This window comes from Pelodiscus sinensis, chromosome 2 (assembly GCF_052426305.1).
Source record: "Pelodiscus sinensis isolate ZL-2025 chromosome 2, ASM5242630v1, whole genome shotgun sequence".
NCBI classification, from domain to species: domain Eukaryota; kingdom Metazoa; phylum Chordata; order Testudines; family Trionychidae; genus Pelodiscus; species Pelodiscus sinensis.
The window spans coordinates 199,383,419-199,400,000 of NC_143053.1; the positions used below are offsets into that span (position 1 = coordinate 199,383,419).

Below are 16,582 nucleotides of genomic sequence, written 5' to 3' on the forward strand. Positions count from 1 at the left end.
CAAGTGGAAGTCTTAGAAAATGCAGGGCTGAGGGAGGAGAACATCAAGCATTTTCATTCATAATATGGTATTACATTGCATTACTGTTTCCGTATGTTAAAATATTTTGGTAATTAACTTACTAGAATAATTTTTATAAATATGTACAAAACTCATATACAAATACAAAAGGCATGAACTTGGCATAAATATTTAAAAAATAAATTCTTATGATGTGGTAGAATGTTTTTTGTTATCCTGATGATTCATAAGGAAATAACCATGTGAGTGTAGCCAACATATATATGTTTTGGTACCAGTTAGGACAGGAGTGAGGAACCTTAGGCCTGGGGGCCAGATGAGGCCCCTGGATTGCCTGGATTCGGCCCCCAAGGCTCAAGGCCCTTCCAGTATTGGGGAGCCTGCGCTGGAATTCCAGCCCCCTTTCTGCCTCACCACAGGGCTGGCGCACACAAAATCTACTAGGCTGAGGCCCCCCTAGGCTCTGGTGCATGTGGAGAGTGTCTTTCTCCTCCTCATTTTGGGTCATGTCAGTAAAGGGTGTTGTCTGGGGTTGTGTGTTTTTTTTTTTTTTTTTTTTTTAATCAATCAACTAGGCTGTAGTTAAGTCTCGTGATGACTTACTATTTATGGATTTTTATAGTCTTTGCAAAGATTGAAGTGTTTTCAGAATAACTATTAAAATATAGAGAGATCATTATTCTTGGTAGCATGAAAATGCAGCTACCTCTGGGGTGGAATGTAACTGCACAGTAAACACTATACAGTAATTCAGACATGATATGAAGAATGTCCCATCTAATTGAAGTGACAAGGCATTTTGTATAGGTAGATGCAATTATCCAGATTGAAGATTGGTTAGGATATTGGGGTTAATCCCCTAGTCTTGTTAATTATGCTTTCAGTTTGATTAACAATCATTAAGAGATTGGGTGACTGATTTGATGTACTATATTTCTGCAACTTACACCATGTAGATGTCTATGTAGATGTTCCTCTTTGCTATAATTTCTTGCATCATGCTGTAAAATCAACTCTATAAGACAAACTGTGTATGACTCGGAATAGGAAGAGATAAGTGTGTGTTGTTTGTGGTATGCAGAGAAGTCAGCAGGTCATGATAGGGCTAGTAGCAAACTGCTTAATTTTAGGTACACAATTTAGTCAAATTTTGACCTTGACTTATTATATTCTGAGTGTTTTATTTTGGTTTTTTTCTGTAACATAGAATAATATATCATTGCTATTCTAGTATACAGTTGTTTTGTATTTTATTATGTAAATAAGTGGTCACCAACCAGTAGTTTGGGATCCTACAGGTAGATGTTGGAGCCTCTGACAGGTGATTCTGACTCGTTTGGCCAGGAAGTTATCAGGCACTGGCACTTCAGTTGCCCCTCTACCCACTGTCATAGACTCATAGACTTTAAGGTCAGAAGGGACCATTATGATCATCTAGTCTGACCCCCTGCACAGTGCAGGCCACAAAATCTCACCCACCCCTCCTAGAATAATCCTCTCACCTATATCTCAGATATTGAAGCCTTCAAATACTTTGAAGACCCCAAGATGCAGAGATCCTCTAGCTGTGATCTGTACCCCATGCTACAGAGGAAGGCGAAAAACCTCCAGGGCCTCTGCCACTCTACCCTGGAGGAAAATTCCTTCCTGACCCCAAATATGGCGATCAGCTAAACCCTGAGCATGTGGGCAAGACTCATCAGCCAGACACCCAGAAAGTTCTCTATAGTAACTCCTATCATTCCTCCATTGACCTATTTCCCACTGATAATGAATGGTCAATTAGTTACCAAGATCATGTTATCTCATCAAACCATCCCCTTCATAAACCCATCTAGTTTAATCTTGAAACCAGATAGATCTTTTGCCCCCACTACTTCCCTTGGAAGGCCGTTCCAGAACTTCACTCCTCTAATGGTTAGAAACCTTCGTCTAATCTCAAGTCTAAACTTCCTACTAGCCAGCTTATATCCATTTGTTCTTGTGTCCACATTGGTATTAAACTTAAATAATTCCTCTCCCTCCCTGGTATTTATCCCTCTAATATATTTAAAAAGTGCAATCATGTCCCCCCTCAGCCTTCTTTTGGTTAAAGTAAACAAGCCAAACTCCTTGAGTCTCCTTTCATAAGACAGGTTTTCCATTCCTCGGATCATCCTAGTGGCCCTTCTTTGTATCTGTTCCAGTTTGAATTCATCCTTCTTAAACATGGGAGACCAGAACTGCACACAGTATTCCAAATGGGGTCTCACCAATGCCTTGTATAATGGCACTAACACCTCCTTATCCCTACTGGAAATACCTCACCTAATACATCCCAAGATCGTATTAGCCTTTTTCACGGCCATGTCACAATGGCGGCTCATAGTCATTCTATAATCAACCAGGACTCCGAGGTCCTTCTCCTCCTCCGTTACTTCCAACTGATGTATCCCCAGCTTATAACTAAAATTCTTGTTATTAATCCCTAAATGCATAACCTTACACTTCTCACTATTAAATTTCATCCTATTGCTATCACTCCAATTTACAAGATCATCCAGATCTTCCTGTATGATATCCCGATCCTTTTCTGAATTGGCAATAGCTCCCAACTTTGTGTCATCTGCAAATTTTATTAGGACACTTCCACTTTTGGTGCCAAGATCAGCAATAAAAAGATTAAATAAAATTGGCCCCAAAACTGATCCCTGAGGAACTCCGCTAGTAACCTTCCTCCAACCTGACAGTTCACCTTTCAGTATGACCCGCTGTAGTCTCCCCTTTAACCAGTTGCTTATCCACCTCTCAACTTTCATATTAATCCCTATCTTTTCCAATTTAACCAATAATTTCCCATGTGGTACTGTATCAAATGCCTTACTAAAGTCGAGGTAGATTAGATCCACTGCATTTCCTTTATCCTTTATCATGCTTCTCCTGTCCTCTGCTTTGGAGCTACCCTGTTGGGAGCCTCCTGCTTGCTGTGTAGGATATGGGAGGGGGGAAAAGAGGGAGGGGCCCTGATGTCAGGGAGTCTCCCCTGTCCCCACCTCCATCTACACACAAAGAGAAGAGGACAGTAGGGTTGCCAGATACCTTCACAAAAATTCCTGAACATGGCAGTGAAAAAAATTGATTGAGCAAAAAAAATCAGACACCAAACTTGTTGAGCAAGAAAAAAAAAAAAGGGTCACTACACCTTTAAATTCCCACTCCCCCCTACCCCCACCAAACACGGCAGAGGAAGAACCGGACAGAAGACGCAATTACTGGACTGTCCGGGTTAAAACCGAACACCTGGAATCCCTAGGGGATAGCAGGAGCTTGGGAATGCAAATACAGTAAACTTCCGATAATCCAGCACCTTTGGGACCCAGGGGGTGCCGAATTATTGGATATGCCGGAGTACCAGAAGGGGGGCTATGAGAGGTTGGGAGGGGGAGAAGGGTCGGCAAGGAACTGCGCAGCATGGGCAGCACTCCAGCTGCTTTGCCCCCGGCTTCCCCAAGTCCGCCTCTGGTCAGTTTCAGCAGCAGCGGACTTGGGGAAGCCACGGGCAGAGCAGCTCCAATTGTTTGGCTGGCCAGAGCACTTCCGGGTTCCAGTTGGTACCGGACTATCAGGAGTGCCAGACCACTGGATGCCAAACAACTGGAGTTTTACTCTGTGCCACTCTCACATACTGTGTGTGTCTGTCATTCTCAGAAATACGTTGTCCTTCACTCTCATCTCCCGACCCAACACGTATGTGGGGAGTGGTTGTTACTTCTTTTACTGCTTGCAAAGTGGGTGATTTTTGGCTTTTGACTGGTCTGTGCATTTCATAATTTTCATTTCTCTCTTGCGCTTAAATTTAATTCTTTGAGTAGTGAGTTCTAAAATGCCTAACCTGTCATGACTAGAATAATGATCCCTGTGGTAATTGCTGCTCCTGGACATGGCTGACATGTCCCTGTAGCTCCTGAGAGAGGCAGAGCAGGGGGTCTCTACATGCTGTCCTTGCCTGCAGACACTGCTCCTGCAGCTCCCATTGATCACTAATGGGAAACCATGGCCAGTAGAAGCTGTGGGCTGTAGATGAGGGGCAGCACGTGGTGCCATGGAGCCATTTCTGTACATACCAGCTGCTTTCAAGAGTGGTGCAGGGCCAGGGCAGGCCTGGCTTTATCCGACTGCTCCACCACCTGGAAGCTGTCTCGATTAAACACTGTCCAGCCAGAGCCTGCTTCCTGAACCCCTGTTCCAACCCTGAATCTTCTCTCCCTGTACCCAAACTCATTCCTAGAACTTGCACCCTGAAACGCCTCCTGGACCCCAATCCTCCACCCAGGGCTAAGCCTTGAGCCCCTCACACACTCTGGACCCCTTGGCCGAAGACCAGAGCTTGCAACCCAACCCCCTAACCTAACCTCAGTCTGGTGAAAATGAGTGAGGTTCAGGAAAGAAGGGGGATGGAGTGAGCAGGGTGAGGCCTCAGAGAAGGGGCGGGAAGGAAGCGGGGTGAGGGTATTTGGGTTTGAGAGAGATCTTACATTGCACTTAAATTGAAAAAGTGATCTTCTGGTTAAAAAGGTTGCAGACCACTGATATAAATAGTTACATTATTTATTCTAACAGATTTTATTTATTTATGTATGTATGTATATAGAGAGAGGGAGAGAGGAAACTACAGTAAAACTCCAGTTGTCCGGCACCACCTGGAACCCGGAAGTGCTCCAGGCAGCTGGACAATTGGAGCTGCTCTGCCCCAGGCTCCCCTGAGTCAGCCACTGGTCAGTTTCAGCAGCGGCTGACTTGGGGATGCCGGGGGAAGAGCAGCTGGGATGCTGGGTTGGTCCTGTAGCGTCGCCAACCCAGCAGCATACCAGCTGCTCTGCCCCAGGCTTCCCCAAGTCAGCCACTGCTGAAACTGACCGGTGGCTGACTTGGGGAAGCGTGGGGCAGAGCAGCTGGGGTGCTGGGTTGGTCCCGTAGTGCTGCCCCTTGGCGCTGTGGGACCAACCCGGCAGCACCCCAGCTGCTCTGCCCCAGACTTCCCCAAGTCAGCCGCTGCTGAAACTGACCAGCGGCTGACTCCGGGAAGCCCAGGGCGGAGCACCCCAGCTGTTTTACCCCAGGCTTCCCCGAGTCAGCCACTGATCAGTTTCAGCAGCGGCTGACTTGGCCATGCTTAGGGCAGAGCAGCTGGGGTGCTGCTGGCACTCCCATCCCCCCCATTCCGATAGTCCAGCATATCTGATAATCCAGCACCCCCTGGGTCCTAAAGGTGCCGGATTATCAAAAGTTTATTGTAATATAGCTCTCCTGTGCTTACAGAACACTTTGAATCAGATGGCATCCTCATCTAAAGAAGTACCAAAGACTCTCATTATCTTTGAGCTTTAATTTAGGAAATATAAAGCTTGCACTAAAGATAATGGGTTATATCTTCTTTGAATTTTCTAGCTACTCTTATGAAAAAAATCTAATCAGTATATTAATTGCCTTTTTTCTTAGAAATAGCTCTTTTCAAGATAGAAAGGCTTCTAATGGGGTGCACTGAAATGTACCATACTGTGACCATAACCAGCCTGAATCCATTTGGGAAAGGGCTCTACAGTGATTGTGCCCCGACTGAGGCTGTAGCCTGGTTCGTCTCCTTTGACTCAGTCTTCCTGAAGTTCTACTGTCAATTGGCTTTCCTCAGGAATTTCCAAGAGGTGAACTTCTTGACATATTAATGGCCAATTCCAGTCCAGATTATCTGAAATTAAAAATAGGAGTCTGAGAGAAACAGACAATCAGAAATAAAAACTAAGCAAAATGAAAACATGACTTGACAAAATACTGTCAAAAACCTTGGCTAGTGAGGCAGGGTCTTCAAGCAAGTTTAAAAATCTCAAATCATAGGACTTGTCTATATGGAAACTAGAAGTGAAATGGCCAAACTGGTTTTAGTTCATACCATTGAGTAATTTCCATGCACAGACTTACACTGTGATAACAACTAAGGTTATGTCTACACTACCCCGCTAGTTCGAACTAGCGGGGTAATGTAGGCATACCGCACTTGCAAATGAAGCCCGGACTAGGTGTACCGGTAGTTCGGAATAGGAAGCCTAGTCCGAACTACCTAGTTCGAGCCGCGCTGCACGGGGTTCGAACCAGCGGGGTTTTAAAAATGGCGGCTCCCCGCTTATGCAAATGAAGCCCGGGAAATTCGAAGCCCGGGCTTCATTTGCAAGTGCGGTATGCCTACATTACCCCACTAGTTCGAACTAGGAGGGTAGTGTAGACATACCCTGAGAGTTTAAATTGAAACAGATATGGTTATTTTGATTAGGGATATTAATGGTTATCTGGTAAACCTCATCCTGAACAGGTGAGGCTTACTATTCACTGTAGGGGCGAGGCTACTCCATCCCCCGTTTAATCAGTTAACCAGTTTAACTTAATGTTTAACCTGTTAACTAATTAACTGGGATTTTACATCTCTAATTTGGATTCCAGTTTCCATGAAGACAAACTCCTTGTTTTATTTTGACTCTCCATTTGTGTTGACAGTCCTCTTGTAGTTCAATTTATTGCTTCTGGAGGACCATTCCTTGTCCTTTTTTCCTCCTCTTGTCAGCCTGCATTTTTTAAAAAAAAATAAAAACAGTACTTGTGCTATAAGATTTTTGTAAGTACAGGTTGAACCTCTCTAGTCCAGCACTATGTAGTCCAGAAACATCCATTGTCTGGAATGATTTTATTAAGCTGTATGGCCACTTTTCATGGGTATGGCCAAGTTTCCCATGGTCCCATAAAGTTTGTTTATAGCCACCAGTCCTAACTCTCATTGTTCTTTGCTGTTATTCAACTCTATTTTACACTCAATATCTTCTAACATTCCAGTTAGAATGGAATGCAATGGAATTGTTGCTAGACAATATTGACCTCCCGTGGTCTGGAAAATTCTCTGATTTGGAACTAGTCAGGTTCCGAAGGTGCTGGACGAGAGAGGTTCAACCTGTATTGTCAACATCTTTGTAAAAGCATTAGAAAAAACATCCACCCAGGGAAAGTCCTAAAAATGTTAGGTCTCTTTGTTTAATCATTTTACTGAATTAATAAGTACATTGTACAAATTGAAACTAAATTAATTGCCAATTATGTAAGTGTATATGTGATTTTTTTATATAAATAGATAACTATTTACCTTATAACATACCACCTTTTTCACAAGACCACGGTGTATATAGTTTTGCAAAAATGTTTGTGCTGTGTTATGTATCATGCAAACTTGGCATGGTAGTTTTTCCCCAGAAGTTATCTTAGTATAATATATTTTCCTGCCATTTGTAGAAATAATATATATTATAGTTAATAAAATGTTAGATTAATGGATAAAATGCTGCCGCTAAGGACAAATTCAACAGTGATAGATATCATTTTGTTTTATCACTTCAACATATGTCTAAGCTGATAAACCTGTTTCCAATCTTATTTTATATTTCCAGTAAGTGTATATAATTTATGCTTTAATATAGCTAAAGTATTAGCTGGAGATGCGAAATATGCTATATTTAAGAACATTACTGCAACTCACAAAATCCAATATTCAAATGTACATTTAGAATGACTACAGCTTACTATTAAGCTCTAGTTTTTCATTAATTAACACAGCCATAGTCCACTCTTAAAGATTTTGTTTTCTTTTCCTGTAAAACTGATGTAACTTTTATATTTTTTCAAAAGATTTCTCAACATGACTATAAAAATAGCTGAATGCATGACATAAAGTGAATATGTTAACACCTTTTTCATCAAAATGTTTATTTCATAATTTTTTTGTATTAAGGCCATGCTTAGCCTCATTGTACATACAGCTAGTTAAAGGTGGTCCCTATACAACGAACTGAGTCTAAATAAAGCCAAAAGAGAGAAATAAACTAAGATTCACATTTTACAGGTGGGAAAACTGTGTCTCAATGATTGAAATAAACTGTCCAATGTCATGCAATGGCAGTGGCTGGAATTAAACCAAGATATCCTGAGTCTCACTGCCTTGCTTAAGTGATAGAAATGTAGCCGTGTTAGTCTGGTGTAGCTAAAACAAAATACAGGACTTTGTAGCACTTTAAAGACTAACAAGATGGTTTATTAGATGATGAGCTTTCGTGGTCCAGACCCACTTCCTCAGATCAAATAGTGGAAGAAAATAGTCACAGCCATATATACCAAAGGATATATGGTATGCCTTGCTTAAGAGCATTTGCCATGGGTAATGGGTAAGCCATGCTGTAGTCTTTTTCTCCCTCTTTATTGCAACCCTTGAGACGTATGTTTTGCAACCTTATCCCTTTTGGGTGGAACCAGTACTCTTAGACTGGCTCTCTGGGCTTGTCTCTCCTTGGATTTTGCACCTGTGAGCCCTTTACCTCGAAGGACTTGTGACAACAGCTGATTAAAGTGACTGAAAAATTGCATCTTCAGAACTTAGCATTTATTTGTGAAAGTAGCTACAAAAACTGATTAGAATAACTCGGGGTCTATATGAATATTTTCTTATATAAGTGCTTAACCTCTCTATCCATAGCTCAAGTGTTCTAGCGTATTCCTATCTTTGGTTTGGTAGCCGTTCCTGTATGGTGGTGTTGCTGATGACTCACTCAGCCCCACTTCTGCCATTGGGCAGCAGCTTTAAGATTTAGGATCCACCTCTGTTTCTAGGCTTTTAGCCTAGTGAGGTATAAACCATGCGAGACTAATGAGAGCCAGGCAGGACCATTCCCTAATTAATAGTTCCCCCCATTGTTCTGTTTATCTTTGCTGTTGTTTCATTTCCTGTTTGCTTCCCCATTTACAATCTCCTTGGGTTTCACTCCTGGCAGTTAGGCAGCATAATATCAGACAGACTGAGGTGCATATGATACAGCGCAACTCCCTCATTCTCTGTATCATCCTTCCTCTTCCCTAGGAAGGGGACTGCCAGTCATGAAAACGCTCTAGGCTTCAGCTGATTTAGAATGCAGACAGGCTAGCCCCAGACAGGAGTGGGTTACAGTGCTCTGCTTACTGAATTGTCCCCTTGTTGAACAAAGCATCACATTCAAGGCTTCTGTATAGATATGCAAAATACTTCATGGGATTGGCCCCAGTTATTTGTAGAATCACCTTGCTGTGATGACCTCCCATAACAGTTATAGTCCATTGGCATGATGAAATTGTCATCCTCAAGGACAAAACTTGTGGGTGTGGGAGACAACTTTTTCAGTAGTTGTCCCACAAGTGTGGAAGGGGCAGGGCCAGGGCACTTCTCTGCTTTCCCAGATCCTGATTGGTCTGGGGGTGGGGGAGCGCACAATGTCTTTGCCCCCTCCGAGAGAGAACCACCAGCTGTTCTGAACAGCTGGCAGTTCCCTCTTGGTACCTGTCCCCCTGGCAGTGGGAGGAGACTTGGTGTGCTCCCCCCTGCTGCCCCCAGGGCTTGGGGAGGGGGAACACGTGAAGTATCTCACTCCCTGCCCCTGCCCTGCAAGGGAGCACTGTACTTTGAGTTAACCACCAGCTGAGCAGCAGCTAGTGGTTGACTTTAAGTGATAAGCCCCTTGCAGGGCAGGAGGAGACTTCATGCGCTCCCCTCCCCCCCGCCACCACGCCTGGATTAGCCTGGGAAAACGTGCAAAGTCTCCAGCCACTCTGCCCTGCAAGGAGTGCATGGTGCTTCCAAGTGCTGCACCCCCTCACAGGGTGGGAGGAGACTTCATGCACTCCCCTCCCCGCCCCCAGGCCAATCAGGGCTCCCTACCAGGAGAGCGTGGCACTTCTAAGTGCTCTGTGCTCCTTGCAGGGTGGGGGGCAGGGGCAGGGGCAGGGTGGGAGGAGACTTTGAGCGGGCTTTCCCCTGCCCCCAGGCCCTGATCAGCCTGGGGGTGAGGGGAAGCAACAGGGCCTTCGTGGGTCATATCAATTCTCTTGGCGAGCCAGTTCCACTCCTGAATTAGAATGATCACAAAACAGTCTGCAGAATAAAATGCAAAACACACTTCTTTGAGCTAAACATTCCATAAAAAGAAAAGTCCAATCAGTGTGAAAAGAATAATATCAAAACCTCTGGAATATGTAATATTGTAAGATGCACAGCTCGTGATATTGATTCCCAGGGAGAAATGTTGATTTTCCACAGTGTGTTTGTGCAAAGTTCTGAACGTACGTTGGTGTTTTAAGTTATACTTTTTTAAGCCTGTATTTCTAACATGGCATCTGTCTGAAAAAGGTACATGGAAAAGATCAGTCGAGGCAGGTCTGCTAAAAATGTAGTGCTTTTTTCCTCTCAAGTGTTTTTATTTAAAAAAAAAAAAGTAATCTTTGTAACATTCCAGTAAGGGAAGTAAGTATTCCTCTTCTTTTATAAAAAGAGAGGCGGAGGCAAGGAGAATTTGACTTACCCAGACCCCTTTTGCTCACTTGGATAACTGTCAGGATTAAAACTCCGTATTCTCTGGCTCCTGCATATATGCTTAGAACATCCTTTCGTCTCGCCCATTCTAGAGCTCACATTGATTTGATCCTTTTAAAGTGCTGCTAAAGCAATCTAGTGTTAACTTCATGTTTTTCCATCTTTTTCTTTTCTTCTATAGTGTGTTAACAAAATGTTACTAACTAGTATACAGCTACAGTTACTGTGGTTTCAGAGTGGAGTATGGATGGCACAAAAGCCAATTGGTTCAGTTTAAGCCAGTGATACTCTCTAAGGTACTAGATATACAAACTCCAGAATAAAATACAAGTCCAACAACTAAATATACATGTCTTGATTTGAATTTCAGTCTTGACAAGAATATTCAGACTTCAAAGTATGGATACTGAGAGTATCCCTTTAACTCATTTGTATGAACTGTCAGTTTCTGATTTTAAATGTACGAGATACTCATTTAGATGTCAAAGGTACAGTACTTGAAGAATTTAAATTTCATTTCAAGGCTCTCTAGCAGTGCATTGCTTTGCTAATAGGATGCTGAAATGAGGAAGGATAAAACAAAGCCTGTCTGTTTGAATTATTTGGGAGGTTTTTTTAAGGGGGCTTCTGTATGCAACTGAACTTTGCAGATCCTGAGAAGTAATAACAGTGACTGAAATTAGTAGAACATCTTTTTCCAATCCAGAAGTTCAGAGTTAATTTATGTAAACTGGTAGAGAAGTTGTCTGAGAGCTACTCCTTGAAGTGGGAAGTAAGAGAAGCAATTTGGGTTCACTTTGTCCCATAAAGTACAGAATGATTATATACAGATGAACATAAATTGTTGGGGAAGAACCAACATGGTTTTTGTAAAGGGAAATCATGCCTCACCAGTCTACTAGAATTATTTTGAGGGGGGTCAAAAAGCATGTGTACAAGGAAGATGTGTACAGTTGGTATAATTTCCAGAAAGCGTTTGACGGTGTCTCTCACCAAAGGTTCTTAAGCAAAGTAAGCTGTTATGGAATAAGAGGGCATTTCGTGGATTGGTAACCGATTAAAAGATAGAAAACAAAGAATAGGACTAAATTTTCAGAATGGAGAGAGGTAACTAGTTGTGTCCTGACGTAGTCCATACTGGGACAATCCTATTTAACATGTTCATAAATAATCTGGAGAAAGCGGTGAACAAAGTGAGGTGGCAAAATTTGCAGATGGCACAAAACTACTCAAATTATTTAAGTTTAAAGCAGACTATAAAGAGCTTCAAAAGGATCTCACAAAACTAAATGACTAGGCAACAAAATAAAATTCAAAGTTGATAAATGCAAAGTAATGCATATTGGAAAACATAATCTCACTGTATAAAATGCAGGAGACTAAATTAGCTGTTAGTTATTGTAGATAGTTCTCTGAAAACTCAATGTGCAACATCAGTCAAAAAAGCAAACTAAATGTTGGGTATCATTAAAAGAATAGTAAATAAGACAGAAAATATCTTATTGCCACTATGTAAAACCATGCTACACCCACATCATGAATAATGTATGCAGATATGGATGCCTCATCGAAAAAAAAAAAGATATATTGGAATTTGAAGGGTTCAGAAAAGAGCAACAAAAATGATTAAGTATATGGAGTGGCAGCCATATGAGGAGAGGTTAATAAGACTGGGACTTTTCAGCTTGGCAAGGAGAGGACTAAGGGGGATGTGATAGAAGTCTATAAAATTATGACTGGTGTGGAGAAAGTGAATAAAGAAGAATCATAGAACCATAGAGCTGGAAGAGACCTCAGAAGGTCATCAAGTCCAGCCCCCTGCAGGACCAATCCCAACTAAATCAACCCAGCCAGGGCTTTGTCAAGCCGAGACTTAAACACCTTGGCTGTGTCTACATTGGCATCTCTTTCTGGAAAAGGGATGCTAATGAGACACTTCGGAATTGCAAATCCGCGGGGGATTTAAATATCCCCCGCGGCATTTGCATTTACATGGCTGCTGCTTTTTTCCGGCTCGGGGTTTTTGCCGGAGAAAAGCGCCAGTGTAGACGTGATTCTCCGGAAAATAAGCCCTTTTCCGGAGGATCCCTTATTCCTACTTTCAAGTAGGAATAAGGGATCCTCCGGAAAAGGGCTTATTTTCTGGAAAATTGCGTCTACACTGGCGCTTTTCTCCGGCAAAAACCCCGAGCCGGAAAAAAGCAGCAGCCATGTAAATGCAAATGCTGCGGGGGATATTTAAATCCCCCGCGGATTTGCAATTCCGAAGTGTCTCATTAGCATCCCTTTTCCGGAAAGGGATGCCAATGTAGACACAGCCCTCTAGGGATGGAGACTCCACTACTTCCCTGGGTAACCCATTCCAGTGCTTCACCACTCTCCTAGTGAAATAGTTTTTCCTAATATCCAACCTGGTCCTCTCCCACCACAACTTGAGACCATTGCTCCTTGTTCTGCCATCTGTCACTACTGAGAACAGCCTTTCTCCATCCTCTTTGGAACCTCTCTTCAGGAAGTTGAAGGCTGCTATCAAATCCCCCCTCGCTCTTCACTTCTGCAGACTAAACAGACCCAACTCCCTCAGCCTCTCCTCATATGTCCTATGCTCCAGCCCTCTAATCATTTTGGTTGCCCTCCACTGGACCCTCTCCAATGCATCCTTTTTGTAGTGGGGGGCCCAGAACTGGACACAGTACTCCAGATGTGGCCTCACCAGAGCCAAATAAAGAGGAATAATCACATCTCTGGATCTGCTGACAATGCTCCTCTTAATGCAACATAATATGCCATTAGCCTTCTTGGCTACAAGGGCACACTGTTGACTCATATCCAGCTTCTCATCCACTGTAACCCTCAGGTTCTTTTCTGAAGAAATACTACTTAGCTGGTTGGCCCCCATCCTGTAACAATGCTTGGGATTCTTCTGTCCCAAGTGCAGGAGTCTGCACTTGTCCTTGTTGAACCTCATCAGATTTCTTGTGGCTCAATCCTTCAGTTTGTCTGTGTCACTCTGGACTCGATCTCTGCCTTCAAGCGTCTCTACCTCTCCACCTACCTTAGTGTCATCTATAAACTTGCTGAGGGTACAATCCATCCCCTCATCCAGGTCATTAATAAAGATATTGAACAAAACCAGTCCTAGAATTGAATCTTGGGCACTCCGTTAGAAACCTACGCCATCCTGACATCAAGCCGTTGATCACAACCCACTGGGCACAGTCTTCTAGCCATCTTTCTAGCCATCTTACCATCCATTTATCCAATCCACATTCCCTTAACTTGCTAGCAAGAATATTGTGGGAGACTGTATCAAAAGCCTTGCTAAAGTCAAGGTATATCACATCCACTGACTTTCCCATGTCCACAGAGCCAGTTACCTCATCATAGAAGCTAATCAGATTGGTCAGGCACAACTTGCCCTTTGTGAATCCATGCTGACTATTCCTGATCACTTTCCTCTCTTCCAAGTGCCTCAAAATGGATTCCTCAAGGATTCCTTCCATGATTTTTCCAGGAACCGAGGTAAGACTGACCAGCCTATAGTTCCCTGGATCATCTTTCTTCCCTTTTATGAAGATGGGCACTACATTTGCCTTTTTCCAATCATCTGGGATCTCTCCCAGTCTCCACTACTTTTCAAAGATAATGGCCAAAGGCTCGTCAATGACATTTGCCAACTCCCTCAGTACCCTCGGATGCATTAAGTCCGGACCCATGGATTTGTGTATGTTTAGCTTTTCTAAATAGTTCCTAACCTGTTCTTTACCCACCAAGGCTATGTCTAGACTGCAGGCTTCTTTTGAAAGAGGCTCTTTCGAAAGCATCTTTCGAAAGAGCCTCTTTCGAAAGAGAGCGTCTAGACTGCACGGAGAAATTTCGAAAAAGTGGCTTGCTTTTTCGAAAGAAAGCATCCAGTGAGTCTGGATGCTCTCTTTTGAAGAAGCCCTATTTACATTGAAGAACGCCTTCTTTCGAAAGAGGAACTTTCGAAAGAAGGCGTTCTTCCTCGTGAAATGAGGTTTACCGCCATCGAAAGAAAAGCCGCGTTCTTTCGAATTAATTTTGAAAGAACGCGGCTTGATTCTGGACGCAGGGGAAGTTTTTTCGAAAAAACCCCTGAGTCTGGACACAGCCCAAGGGCTGTCCATCTTCATCCCATCTTGCATCACTTAGCGCATTAGTCTGGGAGCCGACCTCGTCTGTGAATACAGAGGCAATGAAAGCATTGAGTACTTCAGCTTTCCCCACATCATCTGTCACTAGGTTACCACCTTCATCCTGTAGGGGCCCCACATCCTCTCTGATCACCTTCTTCTTGTTAACATGCCTGTAGAAACCTTTCTTGTTATCCTTCACATCCTTTGCCAGTCGCAATTCCAATTGCACTTTCGCCTTCCTGATAACCCCCTGGCATTCTCGAGGTGTACATTTATACTCCTCCCTGGTCATTTGTCCAAATTTCCACTTTTTGTAAGCTCCCTTTTTGTGCTTAAGTTTACCAAGGATTTCCCTCATAAGCCAATCCAGTCTCCTACCATGTTTGCCTCTCTTGCTACGCATCAGGATGGTTTCTTTCTGTGCCTTCAGTAAGGCTTCTTTAAAATACTGCCAGCTGTCCTGTATTTTAAGAAATATTCACTCTTTTCCTTAACACAAGAACTAGGAGGTCACCAAATGGAATTAATAGGTAACAGGTCTAAAAGGAAGTACTTCGTCACAAAACACAGTCAATCTCTGGAATTCCTTGCCAGAGGATGTTGTGAAGGTCAAGACTGTAGCATGGTTAAAAATAAGCTAAATAAATTCATGGAGTACAGGTATATCAATGGCTTTTAGCCAGGATGGGAAGGAATGGTGTCCCTAGTTTCTGATTGTCAGAAGCTGGGAATGGGCGACAGGGGATGGATCACTTGATTGATGATCACCTGTTCTGTTCATTACCTTTGGGTCACCTTGCATTGGACACTGTCAGAAAGTAGAATACTGGGCTAGATGGACCTTTGGTCTGACCTGGTATGATAGGTCTTATGCCCTTATGTAATTTAGAGACAGCATCCTGAAACTGAGTTGACTCAGTACTACCATTACTTCAAAGTAGCATAATCTCAATTTGGAAGAAAATTGACTCCCTTAAAGGAAAAAATAATAGAGGGAAAGCTTCTTTAAAAGAGCTTTATTATGTTTTTCTTATAAAATTGCTCTTTAATTTTGTAGATTAATGTGTGAATTTAAGAATTTGATGGAGGCATTTTGCCATTATAATTCTGAAATATGGGAAGTCCTTGCAAACATTCCTGGATTGCCTTCTGTCTGTCTGGTAGAAGATTCTTTCAGTTAAATGGACCATCCTCTTTAAATGATATCATTAGCTCAGATTGAAAAGACATTGCCTGCAGGGAAATCATTTAATTGTCTTAAAGTGCTCTACTTCTGTGGATCTTGAAGCATCATACTGGCTTCTATCTTTGGATCACATAGTTTATCTACAATTCTTTTTTTTCTAATTTTTTCACAGAACACTGAAAAGTAATTCCTATTTGTACTAAAAAAATCTGAGTCTAGTTTTGTTTTTTATTGGCAGATGATTGGCAATGTTGCATTTCTAGAAATGCTAGAGGGCAACAAACCACTTTTGACTAAGTGATTATTCTGGAATAAACATTCATGGAATGTTTTGTAAAATACTGACTTGTTGAATTTTTGCTGTTCTGTGATACCAAATTATACTTTTTTACATATGTTTTATGGAACTGTGAATCAGTTTTGATTTGTCTAACTATCATGTTTGGTTTAGGGTGGATGCAAACATTTTATAAAACATTCTAGTCGGTGTGTTTAATGACACAAAATTGAACATAAATTGGATTTTAAAATTCTTTTACATCTTTATCATTGGACTGATCACATTATCAGCCAGCAACTTATGAATAAGATGACAGGGAAACTGTGCTAGTGGGCCAGGGAAGCTGGGAATTTTTAATTGAATGAACACTCAAAACAAAAACATAAAACTTGCATTTATTGATGAGTTGATAATTGCATTAGGAAGTGTCAGTTTTGGAAATGTATCTACACTGTATGCATTTTTTGTAATCTATTGCATTTCATTTCCATTTGTAAATTATTGCCCCTTTGAAGTAAAAAGCTTCATATCAA

At 42.3% G+C, this 16,582-nt stretch overlaps 1 protein-coding gene across 1 annotated transcript in view; it reads left to right on the plus strand.

The window, feature by feature from the left end:
- Positions 1 to 16,582, plus strand: part of SKAP2 (src kinase associated phosphoprotein 2) — a 159,461-nt gene that overhangs the window by 47,204 nt on the left and 95,675 nt on the right. The gene's annotated exons all lie outside the window — the stretch shown is intronic.